The sequence below is a fragment of the Drosophila mojavensis genome, unplaced genomic scaffold (assembly GCF_018153725.1).
Source record: "Drosophila mojavensis isolate 15081-1352.22 unplaced genomic scaffold, ASM1815372v1 contig_136, whole genome shotgun sequence".
NCBI lineage: Eukaryota > Metazoa > Arthropoda > Insecta > Diptera > Drosophilidae > Drosophila > Drosophila mojavensis.
Window position 1 is genome coordinate 23,211,899 of NW_025318667.1, and position 16,254 is coordinate 23,228,152.

General features: G+C 38.1%; 1 non-coding gene across 1 annotated transcript; it reads left to right on the top strand.

Annotated features, from left to right (window-relative positions):
- Positions 1–2,759: 2,759 nt before the first annotated feature.
- LOC26527910 lies at positions 2,760–12,725 on the top strand. The gene is made up of 4 exons (XR_006358059.1): positions 2,760–2,874; positions 2,951–3,091; positions 11,713–12,004; positions 12,075–12,725. It is a non-coding gene; the product is annotated as an uncharacterized LOC26527910 (transcript).
- Positions 12,726–16,254: the final 3,529 nt, after the last annotated feature.

Below are 16,254 nucleotides of genomic sequence, written 5' to 3' on the forward strand. Positions count from 1 at the left end.
AAAAAGTAAACTAAAGCCCCATTTGATTGCACACAACATTGATTTTAATTAGTTTTAGGAACGTGTTCTTCCGTGGTCTGTGGCTTTCCTGCTCGCTCTACTTATCGAATAACCCAGCCCACAGCCAAGCGTAATTATAATTTAATGTTGTACAACAACTCATTTGCTATAATTAGTTACTTTGAGCGTAATCTGTTAAAATCAAATGGGGGTCAAATATCAGGGACTAAAGCAATTTGCCAGGTGTAACATAATACCATGGCATACCCACGCTCCCTTTGGCCACGGGGTATGCGTGAAATGTTTTTGCTACAATCCGCATTTGGCGTACTCATGTTACCTGCCGCATTGACTGCGTAAATAGTCGATTCTGAGCCACTGTAATATACTTGTGTGTATAGCGGTAAATGCTTCCAGTGGAGAACACGCCGACTAATCAAGAGAGCGTGCCTATAGCACTTGCATGCGCGAGCAGCTAGCAGCAGTGTCAGAAAATCATACTAAAGAGTACGATAAGCATGCATATACACATAAACATAACTGTTAACAAAGCGCCTTTCGCTCTCTCGCTCTCACTCTCTTCATTTGATTTCAGTGTGAGTGGAGTTAGAACTCATGGTAGAAAGTAACCAGCAATAATTGTCAAGCGCACGCACTCACACACACACACACACACACACATGCTAATAATGCATATTTCTTGCCATCACCTACTCTCCTTCGTTTCATTTACTTGTGCTTTGGCACAGCTGCTGAGCTCTGCAGGCTGAGTCGTACTCATTTGAATAGTTTTACAAGTCTACAGAACTCAATTTCTACACATAAGCTGTCATTGGGCAAAGCAAAAGCTACAAGCAGCACATACGCATAACTGTTAATAAAGCGCCTTTCGCTCTCCCTCTCTTCTTTGATTTTAGTGTAAGTGGAGCTAGAGCCAATGCTAGACAGTGACAAGCAATAATTGTCAAGCACACTGACACACACACACACATGCAAGTGTATACACGCATACACTCTCGCACCCATTCTCCTGCATTTCATTTCCTTGTGCTTTGGCACAGCTGCTTAACTCTGCTGCGTGGGAAATACTCATGTGAATATTGTTACAAGTCTACAAAAGTCAATTTCTACACATCCAACGGCATTGGTCAATGCAAAATTACCGTTATTGCTGTTGAATTATGTATTTAGAGCGCAGAAATTAATAATGGAGTATTGGCCAATTGAGCGCGTTTGGCATTTGTCCAGTGCAAACAAAACGAATTCGATCAGATGTCCGCACACTTTCAATTAAATGTCAAAATAACAAACACTTATAAGGAGCGGAAAATCGCAACGGTCGCGCTGCCAAGGGGTCAACGGGCCAACGGGTGGGCGGACGCGTTTAATTAATGAAATCATTTTCAAATCAAGCGCGCATTTAATCAAAGCGCCCCGTTCAAGCGAATGCTATTTGTCTGTCTCTCCGCCCGCCCGTCCGCCAGTCCGCCAGTCCGTCTGTTCGGTGGGCCCCCTCCCCTTCGTCCGCTGTGCGTCATTTGTTTTGTCCTTAGCTTAGATCTGATCCGTCCCCTGCCAAAGCAACGTCTGCCTCAGCCCGCTTTGCGGTCGGCATTTGCTAAATGGAGCATTCCAAAGTGTTGCCCGCCTACAAATCGCTGCCACAATAATGCGCCCGAAGTCCGGCGCACGCAGGATGCGATGGCCAATGGACGTAATGATAGCGCTTCCTGCCGCAATTGCTGCCGACTGCCTCATGCCTCATGCCTTATGCCTCCTGCTTTCGCTCCCGCACTTGCTCCTGGCTCTTGACCGACTCCTGTTGCTGCTGTTCATTGTTCGCCTCATTATCCGTTTATTGTGGCGTTTGTTGCTGTCGCTACTGTCCGTTATTATTTTTAGAATTGACATATAATCTCTGGTTGCATTTAATGGGCGCCCATGTCCCTTTGGCTTCGTCCTCGACCAGCCAATTCCGAGTTAATTAATTGCATCAATCAACATTTTAATAACCTGCTCTATCTCCGGCGCCCGCTCTCTTCATCTTCCTCTCCCTTCCACTCACACTGCCACTCTCTCTCTCTCACTCTCACTCTCTCCCCCTCTTTGAGTTGGACATCTGTGTTTCATCTCGAAAGTCAACTAGACTTAACTTCTGTCATCTGTCAATCTCCGTTTCGCCTCCTTTGCAGTTGGAGTTAGAAAAAGTAGAGCACAGAAATGACCGACTGGAAGTTACCCTGACTCGGTGTTGAAAATGCTTCGATTATAATATAAATATTAAATAAAAATTCAACATAAAATATATAAATTGTACATATCAATAGAGAAGCGATCGTTACAATATTTATAGCTTTAATTTCAGTAAAAAATATTTAATATATTTCTTAGATAGTGTGTGTGTGTGTGTTTTTTTTTTTTAATTTTTGCAATAAAGAAGCTAACGATAAACATTAAATTAATATTATTTTGAATTAAAATATTTATTAAATAAAAATTATAAATTAAATATATTATATTTGAATATATATCAATCGATTTATGTTTATTATGATTTATGTTATCGATGTATATTATATCAGAAAGGCTTTAAACTGAAATAAATAATATTTTAAATATTTATTTTAAAATAGTAGGCTTTTTCTTCATGATATATTCATTTCCGTTTCGAAACGAATCAAGATTGCCATGAGATCAGAGTTTGGGCCTTTAGAGCCTGTAACAAACATTCGTATCGTCATTCTAACAAAATTTCTCGTCGGAGTAAAACAAAATTTTATTTATTCTTTTTTTTTTTTTTTTTTGGAATTTTCTCAAAATTTAAAATAAAATTTTTGTCTACGCGTATTCGTGAAAAAGAGCTTAAATATAATGGTAATGCCATGCTCTCGCTATATAACATTGTCTATTCTATTATTAACCATAAATCTATTGCGGTTTTGTCACACAGTCGGATGTCTGGTCCTAGATGGGAATACGGAAGTTTCTGTATTTCTCATCTGAACAGAAAACTTGCTGTTACTGAATAATGCGCCTATGCTTCTGGGCGTGCGCTTGACCATCTCGATTGCCTGGAGCATCTGGATTGGACGTATGTATATAACTACAGTTTCTCCTATTTACAGCATCTACATATATCCCCATTCAACGGCTTCAGACAGCAAAGTTTTTTTTAGTTTAGTCAGCTTAGTTAGATAAAGAACCCTAAAAACTTTTACGGTAGAGCTTTAGCGTATTTTCTGCAAATGGTCATAAAAAGTGGTTTAGGCTTTTTCAAACTTGTCTTAGTCAACTTTAAAGCAGTTGTTTACGATTGGTTTGGCTCTGAGCTTTCGTGCAGCGCTTTCGCTGAGCTTTGAAGAAAAACTTTTGAGCTTGAACAAAACGAAGCCATAAACCTTTGACGGCAACTTTGTAAAGCTTTTTGCTAGCTTGTAACGAAAGCTGCAAAGCTTAAGTTGAATTTATGTTCAGCAAAAGCTGAAAAGATTAACCATTTCTGATATTATATTAAAAGTAATTATAAATAAATATATATAGAGGAATTTATAGATTCTGTATTTTCTCATATCCATTAAATATTATTGGAAGTTTTCTACCTCATAAGCTAGATTTTCTCTCAATACAAAAATCCAATATTTACCCATGTAAAGTCAATTTTAGATGTTGAGAGATATTAATGGATATAATATATAAATTATTCATATATGTATTTTATAGTATGCATCTAACAGCTGAAATGATTTAGAATTGTCCATCTACATTCCCAGTTCAGCTTCCTACATTTCTATAAAAACTATATATAAACTATAAAGGCTATATAGATGGATGAACTTTTCGATATTTCAACATCCATTAAAAATGATCGATTATATCGACTTTCCTATCCAAAGGCCACAAATACCAAAGTTACTATATATAGATAGATATAATTAATAAGAAACCATTCCATAGTAAGAGACTGTAGGATTGTATGTTTGCAAAAGATATCCAGGTTGAGCTCCACATAGAGAACAGGGTATCTTTTGAGTCAATTACTGCCTGACAAAGTACTCTAGCCCGGTTTTCTTTCTCAATGTGACATCCTACATTAAAAGATATTTTCGTCTAACGACGATTTATCAGTTGGATATGCATATATCTGCATATCTCTGTGTGTGTATATAGAGAGAGAGAGAGAGAGAGAGAGAGATAAACGTGTCAATTTTCTTACTTAATAATCCTTATCTATCTCTGCATCGTCGCATGCTTTCATTAATTTTCCGCTTCGATTGGGAAACTCAAATGGCGTCAGTTTTCCAGTCGATGTGCCAAGAGCTCACCATAGGTAGATATATATGTGTATATATATATATATATATATATATATATATATATATACTTGGATCGAGTTGCTTGGGGAACACTCATCATTTGTTTGGTTGTCGCGTTGTCGTTGTCGCTAATGAAACTGAAATGCTCTGAGCACTTTGTAATAATTCATTCGGCTGCCAATAACTGATCGGCCAGAAAGATATGCCTATATCGCTATCTATCTCCCGCTCTTACTCTCTCTCTCTCACACAATTTTGATCCTGACTGAAACACCTGCGAATGCAGCAAAGCCTTTACGCATTTAAATATCAGCTAACTGCATGTTAAATGCTTTAACAGTAAGTTACATTTTATTTGAAAATAGTTTTGCTGTAGACTTCTCTTCCTCTTGTAGCACTTGCAATTTCTCCTCTTCTTGTTTACTGTTTCCTACTTTGTCTGGCAGTTGGTCAATGCGACTGTTTGGCTGGCATTTGGCCAGGCTAATGCACTGCCAGCGAAACTATCTGTTCGCCTTTTCCTCGATTTTTCTTATTTTTTGGCATGTTCGTGTGAGATTTCGCATCCCAGACGCAGTTGCTCGGAGCAGGAAGTTGGACGCGGAGCCAACGTTGACAACATTGCAGAGTGCGTAATTGCTTTTAAGCCTGATTTGAGGCACGCCCCGCGCTGCGCTATCTCTGTGGCATCTAGCGAATGCGTTGCTATTAGCGCTAAGAGCTGCGCATTGCCATTGCGCCTTGGCGGAAACATCGCAACGGGCACAGAGCGCCCACACACACTCACGCACACACACACACACACACACAGATACAAATACTGAGATACATTCAAGATACGAACTGTGCGCTGTGAGCTTCGAGCTGCGCCGAAGACCTTCAGTGGGCGTTTAACCACAGTTCAATGCGTGCCGCAGCACCCTAGAAAGAAAGACAGAGCAAAAGAGAGAGAGAGAGAGAGAGGGAGACAGAGGGACTAGTGCACGCGAGTGCTGAACAAATTGATTAGCCGCTTCAGGCAGAGACAATCAAGTGCGAAGCAATTAAAATAATCAATTACAGCGCCGATCGAAGCTGAGCCCGAATAGTGTCACGCTGCCATGTAAAAAGAGATACGCCACAGATGCACAGGCCAAGCAGCCGACAAGCAACCGAGTCACTTGGTCAATAGCATTTTAGTTGCGGTCAACGAATCTGGCAAGTGCACAGAGCCAAACACAGCGCGACGATACAGATACAGATACAGATACAGATACAGATACAGATACAGATACAGATACAGATACAGATACAGATACAGATACAGATACAGATACAGATACAGATACAGATACAGATACAGATACAGATACAGATACAGATACAGATACAGATACAGATACAGATACAGATACAGATACAGATACAGATACAGATACAGATACAGATACAGATACAGATACAGATACAGATACAGATACAGATACAGATACAGATACAGATACAGATACAGATACAGATACAGATACAGATACAGATACAGATACAGATACAGATACAGATACAGATACAGATACAGATACAGATACAGATACAGATACAGATACAGATACAGATACAGATACAGATACAGATACAGATACAGATACAGATACAGATACAGATACAGATACAGATACAGATACAGATACAGATACAGATACAGATACAGATACAGATACAGATACAGATACAGATACAGATACAGATACAGATACAGATACAGATACAGATACAGATACAGATACAGATACAGATACAGATACAGATACAGATACAGATACAGATACAGATACAGATACAGATACAGATACAGATACAGATACAGATACAGATACAGATACAGATACAGATACAGATACAGATACAGATACAGATACAGATACAGATACAGATACAGATACAGATACAGATACAGATACAGATACAGATACAGATACAGATACAGATACAGATACAGATACAGATACAGATACAGATACAGATACAGATACAGACAGATACAGATACAGATACAGATACAGATACAGATACAGATACAGATACAGATACAGATACAGATACAGATACAGATACAGATACAGATACAGATACAGATACAGATACAGATACAGATACAGATACAGATACAGATACAGATACAGATACAGATACAGATACAGATACAGATACAGATACAGATACAGATACAGATACAGATACAGATACAGATACAGATACAGATACAGATACAGATACAGATACAGATACAGATACAGATACAGATACAGATACAGATACAGATACAGATACAGATACAGATACAGATACAGATACAGATACAGATACAGATACAGATACAGATACAGATACAGATACAGATACAGATACAGATACAGATACAGATACAGATACAGATACAGATACAGATACAGATACAGATACAGATACAGATACAGATACAGATACAGATACAGATACAGATACAGATACAGATACAGATACAGATACAGATACAGATACAGATACAGATACAGATACAGATACAGATACAGATACAGATACAGATACAGATACAGATACAGATACAGATACAGATACAGATACAGATACAGATACAGATACAGATACAGATACACAGATACAGATACAGATACAGATACAGATACAGATACAGATACAGATACAGATACAGATACAGATACAGATACAGATACAGATACAGATACAGATACAGATACAGATACAGATACAGATACAGATACAGATACAGATACAGATACAGATACAGATACAGATACAGATACAGATACAGATACAGATACAGATACAGATACAGATACAGATACAGATACAGATACAGATACAGATACAGATACAGATACAGATACAGATACAGATACAGATACAGATACAGATACAGATACAGATACAGATACAGATACAGATACAGATACAGATACAGATACAGATACAGATACAGAGATACAGATACAGATACAGATACAGATACAGATACAGATACAGATACAGATACAGATACAGATACAGATACAGATACAGATACAGATACAGATACAGATACAGATACAGATACAGATACAGATACAGATACAGATACAGATACAGATACAGATACAGATACAGATACAGATACAGATACAGATACAGATACAGATACAGATACAGATACAGATACAGATACAGATACAGATACAGATACAGATACAGATACAGATACAGATACAGATACAGATACAGATACAGATACAGATACAGATACAGATACAGATACAGATACAGATACAGATACAGATACAGATACAGATACAGATACAGATACAGATACAGATACAGATACAGATACAGATACAGATACAGATACAGATACAGATACAGATACAGATACAGATACAGATACAGATACAGATACAGATACAGATACAAATACATTTCATGCAGCTCTTTCGCTCTGCTCTGCAAATTCCTTTCCCATTTGGATTGCTTGGTGTCAGCTGTATCTCGTACTCATCCCTCCTACATGCATCTATGTATGTATTATCCACTATCCATCTGGTACATAATGTTGTGTGTAGTATTTGCTAATGGTATTTGCAAACTGTGCCATATCAATGACATCATCTGGCTGCAATGCACTCAACAATGCTTTGTTTGTTATTTTGTAGCTCACATCTCCGATGTGTTTTGTATTCGCGCTTTGCTTCCAATGGCAGCCATCGCGACGCCTTGAGAGCAAATGTGATTTGTGTCCTTGTTGTTGTTGTTGTAGTTGTTGTTGTTGTTGCAGCTATTGCAATTGTGCAATTTGACATTGCTGAAAGCGCAGAGTCACATCGCTGGCATGGGTAGCCCAAAGAGTTTCCTAAAGCTGTGGTTATTGATATGCATGTGTGTGCCACGAGGGTGGCTTAAAGAGTTGCCTATTCTATAATAGTTATATAACCATCTCTTTGAGCCACCCTCGTCTTCATTTCTTCCATTTAATGCGAATGCTAAGCTTGCCTAAGCAAATTGCTTCAAATGGAATTGTGAATCAAAAGAGAGAGAGAGAGAGAGAGAGAGAGAGAGAGAGACTTTGGATCACTTCAAAAAGATCTCCGAAATGATCTCTCATTAACTGTCAATTATGTCGACCATCATATGGCCAAATTGTTGCGATTTGTCACAGTCTAGTTAGGGAAATGAGAAACGCGTTTTTAATTTCGATTTCATATCTTATGCAAATCGTTCGCTTGGGTCTGGGCCCAAACAGTTATTTCGGATGTGCGAATCGTGCGTTAATTTGCTAATCATTATGTATGTATGTATGCATGCGACTGAGGTACATACATATTTAAAATATGCAAAGCAGCCCGAGGCTGTTTATCATCGCCACGTCGCTGTGCAGCATCAATCGCTCAACTTGCATCCAGTTGGCCGCCTGGAGCTGGCCAAATTAATTACATGTCAGCGCGCATGAGCCGAAACAGTTGACGCCAATCAATTTGGCAATGGACTTGGCCGACAATTATGGGGCAATACGACAAGAGAGAAATTTGGGAAACCTAAAGATATGGGTATTACTGGAGTGGAGAGAGGAGATATTGAAATGAGATTTTAAATTTGAATATAACTTCAAGCAATTTATTATGGCATATCTATGCATATGTGTTCCACAATTTCTAGCTGCTTCAGATCGGTAAAAATCAAGTTAGCTGTCTGTAAGCATTACTCGACAAGATCTGAAAACGATCTGCTCAACACTATAGCTGGGTATAATTCATTAATACAAATTCACTAACTATGGGGTTAAATTTGAAGAAAAGATAATTCTGCTGGTTTTCTTTCCTTGAGATTTATTTCATCATCGAAATTTCTCCCTTTCGAGATTTATCTCTAGATGTTTCTGTCTACTGTACATATATCTCTCTCTCTCTCTCACTCTCTCACTCTCTGTCACTCTCTCTCTCTCTCTCACTCTCTGTCTCTCTCCCTCTCTATCTGTCGCTCTCTCTTTCTTTCTCTCTCTCTCTTTGTCTCTATTTCTATCATTCTCTCTCGAGGTTTCAAATTTCTTACGAGCTTTTCTTCTACTTGTCGAAATTTCTATTTCATTCTCTCTTTCCCTGTCACTCTCTCTGTCTCTCTCTCTCTCTCTCTCACTCTCTGTCACTCTCTCTCTCTCTCTCACTCTCTGTCACTCTCTCTTTCTCTCTCTCACTCTCTGTCACTCTCTCTCTCTCTCTCACTCTCTGTCTCTCTCTCTCTCTCCCTCTCTATCTGTCGCTCTCTCTTTCTTTCTCTCTCTCTCTTTGTCTCTATTTCTATCATTCTCTCTCGAGGTTTCAATTTTCTTACGAGCTTTTCTTCTACTTGTCGAAATTTCTATTTCATTCTCTCTTTCCCTGTCACTCTCTCTCTCTCTCTGTCACTCTCTGTCTTTCTGTCGCTCTCTCTTTCTCTCTCCCTCTCTCTCTCTCTCACTCTATTCCTATCATTCTCTCTCGAAGAATTTCCTCCACCGTAATCTCAACCATTCTTATTTCTCCCTCTCTCTGTCTTGATTTCCATCATTCTTTCTCGAAATTGATCTTTTCTGGAGATTTTCTGACTAAATCTCTCTCTCTCTCTCTCTCTCTCTCTCTCTCTCTTTCTCCTTCCCTTTCTTTCCATCCCTCTCACTTGTTCACTTTCCGTCTCTTTCTTTAATTTTCCCCTTCTTTCCTTTTATGTCTCTATTGATCTCTCTCTGTTTCGTTTCGGCGTTCCTTTCCATACTTAATCAATCACCAAAAGTCTACAACATTTATTGACTTCTCTTCGTTAGCAATTCGACTAGCTGATATATGTATTTTATCTCTTGCGTGGGCTGCCAATTGAATGCGTCACGTGCTGGCCACCAGAACAACAACAACAACAACACCAGCAGCAGTCGCAGTCGCAGTCGCAGCAGCAGCAACGTCAATTGCTGCGCATAGCACTTACAACGTTTACCGGTTTAAGGCACAGCTGATCGTTGAGCCGCTTCATTCATGAAGCTTCAATTATTACCTGACTGCGCTCGCTCTCTCCCGCTCTCACTCACAGTGTTTGTTGCCATTGCGCTCTCTCGCAGCTTCATGCCGCTCTTCATTATAGCTTTGGCTCGGCTCGCTCTCTCCCGCTCTCTCGGCTGTTACAGCGCTTTAAAAGTGTTTGACGGCGCCTGCGCGCAGCTCAGACAGTTGACGGCGTTCGCAGCGAGCGCTTGGCCAATCGTCGCGTTTCTCACTCGACTATTTGTTTTTTTTTTTCGCTTGACTCTCGATTGCTGGGTTTGTTGTGTTTGCCGTTATCCCGAAAAAGAAAACAAAATGCAAGTGCGTGCATGAGTGTCTGTGAGTGTGTGCGTGTGTGTGTGTGTGTGTGTGAGCTTGCTGTTGGCGCGGAAGTGTTGAGCCACCTTCGGACGCGCGAGATCTCTCCACATCCTGCAATTACGCGCGTTTTTGCCGCGTTTCGTGCGCGTTTTCTACTGTGTTGTGGACATAAACATTAAATTACTTTGTGTTTACTTTAAATTATTTCTATACACACTTTTTTTTTTTTGTTTTGCCAATGTATTTTCTTTTTTTTCGAGTGTTGATTGGGCGGCATTTCCGCATTAAGCAAAACTGCAAAGTGCTTCAGCTAAACAAAAGAAAAACGAAAACGAAAATTGAGCAACATAATTGATACAACAACAATAGCAACAAGTGCCATAAAATTATTAATAAAATGCAAATTAATAACGATACTTGAGAAATACACTTAAGAAAATAACAATAAAAATATAAATTGTGAGCAATTTATTCGCTCTCTCTCTCTCTCTCTCTCTCTCTCTCTGTCTCTCGCTTCTCGTTGTGTGTTCCGCGCTAATAGTTTCCTGTTTATAAAAAATAGAAATATACTTTAAAAAAAAAAAAAGAGAAAAATAACTGTGCATAGTGTTGCAAGCTTTGTTGGCGTTGTGGCAAGTGGCAGTTGCAGCAACGTCAACAGCTGTTGTTGTTGTTGTTGTTGTTGTTAATGCCTGCTGCTAAAACACGCTTAACAAAATACTTTTTACTTTTATGGCCAGCAACTGGCAACAGCAACAACAACTGGCAGCAACAACAACTGGCAGCAACAACAACTGGCAACAGGAGTGCGTGACCCCAACACACAATTCACTTGCCACTGCTGTGTATGTGTGTGTGTGTGTGTGTGTGTGTTGCCTGCTTCTCAGCCAGCAAAAATTTCACTTTGCTGCTAAAGTTGTTGTTGTTGCTGCTGCTGCTGCTGCTGCTGCTGCTGTTGTCTCCTTAGCCTGACTATCAACTTATTTTATTTTATTTATTTTTTATTTTTTACTTTTGCCTTTTTCTGTTGTTCAATATGAAAGTGAAATGCAGCTGCTGCAGCAATCAACAGGTCAATAGCAAATTAAATAAACACATACATAGCTAAACGATAAACGAAAAGCGATTTTCATCAACAACAACAACAACAACAACAATTGTTGCCCACTATCAATATCGACAATTTGAAGAAAAGAAACGAGCGCCAAACACGAAATATGTTGAAGGGACATCAAATGCTGAAGCTAATGCTGATGCTGGGCTGCTGCTCATTGGCCATGGCCAAGCCGCCGGCTGCCGCTGCAGCCAAGCAGGAAGCCAGCAGCCAGCCAAAAGGTAAGTTCATCATCTATATATATATATACATATATTTTGTTATTGTTTCTCTCTGACCCAACTTAATTAGTGGGCGACAGCGAAAGTGACACCTCGATCAAGAGTCGACCTGGCCGCGGCCTTTCGCTTTGAGAATTGTGGTGCATAAAGTCATCAACGGCAAAAACAACAGCGAAACGAGCCATAGCATTAGCTTGAACCGGTTGCAGGGTGAGCGAAAGAGACAGATAGAGAGGGACGAGACCGAGCGAACGGGGGGCAGCTGATGGCTTTGATTTGTGGCATCGCTTTCACTTTGGCAGCTGCTGCTGCTGTTGCCACTCTCGTTGCCATGTCTCTTTTGTAGCTTGTTATGGGCGTCGCGTGGGCGTGGCAAGCCTCAAATTTTTGCCCCGCTTCATGGTGATTTCGGCCAAGAGCAAGCCAGCTCAGCTCAGTTCAAGTCACCTCAGCTCAGCTTTACAGTTGTAATTGAATCGCATATCGTTGCACACCGAACTTGAACACACAATTAAAATGAAAACGAAAAAGAAAAAAAAAAAAAAAAAAATCGATGCAAGAAAAGATAGAGAAGGAAATGAGAGGAAAGGAACGGAACTAACAGCTACGCAAAATCCCTGCAAAATTAATCACAGTAAACACAGTTCTATGTAATTGAAAATGTATGTCTGTTGAATATATGTATGTCAGATAAATATATAACAAGATTATGTAAAATACATATATATTTGTCAACTTCTTTCATGGCTATCAAGCAGGTCGCGTGGACCTGGAAGTATTTTCGTGAAAAACATTCTAAAATTGTAAATTTATATAGAAATTTGAATATTCATTTTCACGAGTTACTTGAGTAAATGTTTACATACATATATGTACATATATAGTCAGTCATATCAAGTCTATATGGTGGAAATTGTATATTGCCTGCTGTCTGTCTCCATCTTTCTTTTGGCATTCTTCCATCTTCTTTCTCTCTATGGCTTACGCCGCTTATCTAATGCCAATTTCTTTCGTTTTTCCTTTTCTCTCTCTCACTGTCTCTCTCTTTTTCTAAATATTGTTCCTTCTCTCTCATTCATTTTTCTCGCTGTCTCCTTCTCTCCATAGTTCTCCATATCTCACTTTACCTTCTCTCTCTCACATCATATTTCATATATATATATATATATATATATCTCACACTCTCTATGTCTCCTCATCTATCCCCTCTCAATCGCACCCAGTCTCTTCTTCATTTAACTTGCTTTATCTCTCTTTATTGCCGACTTTCCGTTTCTCTATATTCCTTTGTCTCTAAACTTCAATATCTCTTTCATCTCTCTTTTATCTCACTATTTCATTTGCATAAGTTTACGTAGTTCAATTCTTTCCACCATATTTCTCTTACCCTCTTTCTTTATCTCTCCCTATCTTTCCCATTTTATTTCCCTCTTTATATTTCTGATATATCCATACATTTTTCATTCCAATTAGCTCACTATATCGTATGTCAAAACTTTATTTAATTACTATATCAAATTGTTGCCACACAAAAAAAATCTGTATTTTTTGCTTGAAATGCTCATAAATCTTGGCATTTATGAGTTTTTATCATTCTTGAAATCTCTCAATTAATCAAAAATAGCTCGATCATATAAAAAATGTGTTAATAATTGAGTATATCTATAGAATGTTTGTCAGCCTAGCTACAAAAGTAGCTTTTATTTTTCTTCAATTAAAAACTTCAACTTAATATATTAAAGACTATATTTTAAGTACCATATATAATATATAATACATGAAGTGTTTTCTATAGTATATTCATTATTCAACTGAAAACAACTAATCTCGTTTCATTGTATTTTAATTACTATCTTGAACACTAACAGAGAACATATAAGACATGTTGAACTTATAGTTGGAAACAAGAACTCAAGATCTTTACGTGCTTCATTATAAATTCTAATTCCACTCTGTCCGAGTAAACTTCCTCAACGAGGAATATATTTGCAGTAGACTTGAAATATTTTTGACTTATTGATAAGTCATGGTGATATCCCGTTTCTTCTCTTTAAATTCCGCTCCCTCTCTCTTCTTTGTACTAAGCTCTTCAATTAAATACTTCACGCCGCTCCCACACACACACACACACTTACACACGAACGATAATTGATCATAAAAGCTGATCAATACCCCAACTACTTTGCAAATATCGAAGACAGCTCTGCCACGCCTGCCATGTTAAGACGTCCATCGACGCCCAGTTCGCCGCCCCATCGCCGGCTGCCGGGTGTCTTCCCGACTTGCCAATTTGTCGGTTAAGTAACGAAAAGCAGGCAACAGAAAGAAATGAGCGAAAGAAACGGGCAGCTAATTAATCAGAGCTCAGCAGGCAACAAAAGACACACGCAGACATCGTATACAAATGTCTACACATGTAACACTCTAATGCGATCCACAAACATTTTCCCAGATGCTGGAGCTTACGACATCGCCAACAAAAGCAACAACGGCAGGAGCAACAACAGCAACAACAACAGCAACGGCAGCAACAATAACTTTTTGGTGCCCATCTCTGGCCAAACCGGGTATCTTCGTTTGTCTCATCTGCCTCGTGCACTTGCTTCCGTATTGTTGTTGTTGTTGTTGTTGTTGTTGTTGTTGTTGCTATTATTGTTGTTGCTGCTTGCTGATGTTGCAGTTAGCCAAGTTAATTTCTTTTGTTTATCAGCCAGCAGCAGCCGCAGCTGCCTCACTTCTCACATGAAGAGCTTCCCCCTCTTGACTCTGTGTCATTATGTCATGCGGTCGACAGAGCTGTCTTCAGTCCCAGTTGCCCATTTGCCCCCTTTTGGCTGATGGGCGCAGCCCATATACACACACACACACACACACACATATATATATATATATATATATATATTTATATATGTACATGTACTTTATGGCCTGGCTTGTCCATTGTTCCGAGCTGCCTGCAGTCGGCAGCACAATTTTCCTTTCTTCACATTTTCCCTCAGTTTTTCATTGCAAAAAAAAAAAAAAAAAAAAAAAAAAAAAAAAGAAATAAATAAAAGTAAAAATAATAATAAAATACAATGTATATTAATGCTCACATAAATTCAGTGGCATTATTTATGAGCAAGTCAGAGTGGGCGAGCGAAGGGCGTGCCCAACTAGCAGATACCCTGTAAAATAAAAATATAATAAAAGTTGTATGAAAATGTTGAGAAAAATTCAGCCAAGGGCGCATCAGTTATTATTTCCTTTTTTTTAACCTAAACTAATTAAATCAAAAAAAAATAATTAAAAATAGTATTAATAATAAAAATGATTAAAAAATTAAAAAATATATAAATAAAATATAAAAAAATATATATATAAATGTATATAATCTAAGTTATGTATGTAATTTTCTACTTTTTCAAATAATATTTCTTTGCAAACTTTAATTCTATTTAATTCATGTGCTGTATGAAAAGCAATAAATAATAATTATTATAATAGCATACATTTAATAGCATAGATATTTTTGTTTATTCATTTGATCTCATATAGCTGCGTCCGACACTCGAAAGGTGTGAAAAGTTATTGCTATAAAAAAATATAAATTATATATAATTATGAAAATATATATATAATTTATGTTAGCTCACGCTCTCAGACTCAACTTTATTAAAGCAACAATTTTTGCTTTTTTTTGAATAAATATTTCAAATATTTGACATATTAATTGAGACACTCAATGAATAAAACATACAAACTTGCAATTATATTCACATACTTACTTATACATTCATAAATATATGTATACATATATGTATGCATATATGTATGTATAATCTACTTTTCTTGATGAGCTTGTCAAGAGACGCCCCCAATTCGTAGCGGTAAAATTGTAAGCAAACAATTGCCATTCATTTGCACAATGAATGAAGCTGAATGAGTGCATGAAATAATACGCATATGAATCGAACGAAATATATATATATATATACATATACATATGTATATGTAGATATGTAGGTATAACCTGTGTATAATAAAACTCATAACGATCTCAATTGCTGTTTGCCTCAAAGACGTGTTGCATGCCATGTGAAGATCTGCCTTTGGCTTCCATTATATGGATGGTGCACCGTTAGTTTCATATTCGTAATACTCATACGAATATCGTTTCATTTCTTTGCGGTTTCCAAGCTGCGCGCATGTCTGGAAACTGGGTCTTGCGACTATCAATTGGGCTAAGCTACTACAAGCAGTTCACTTAA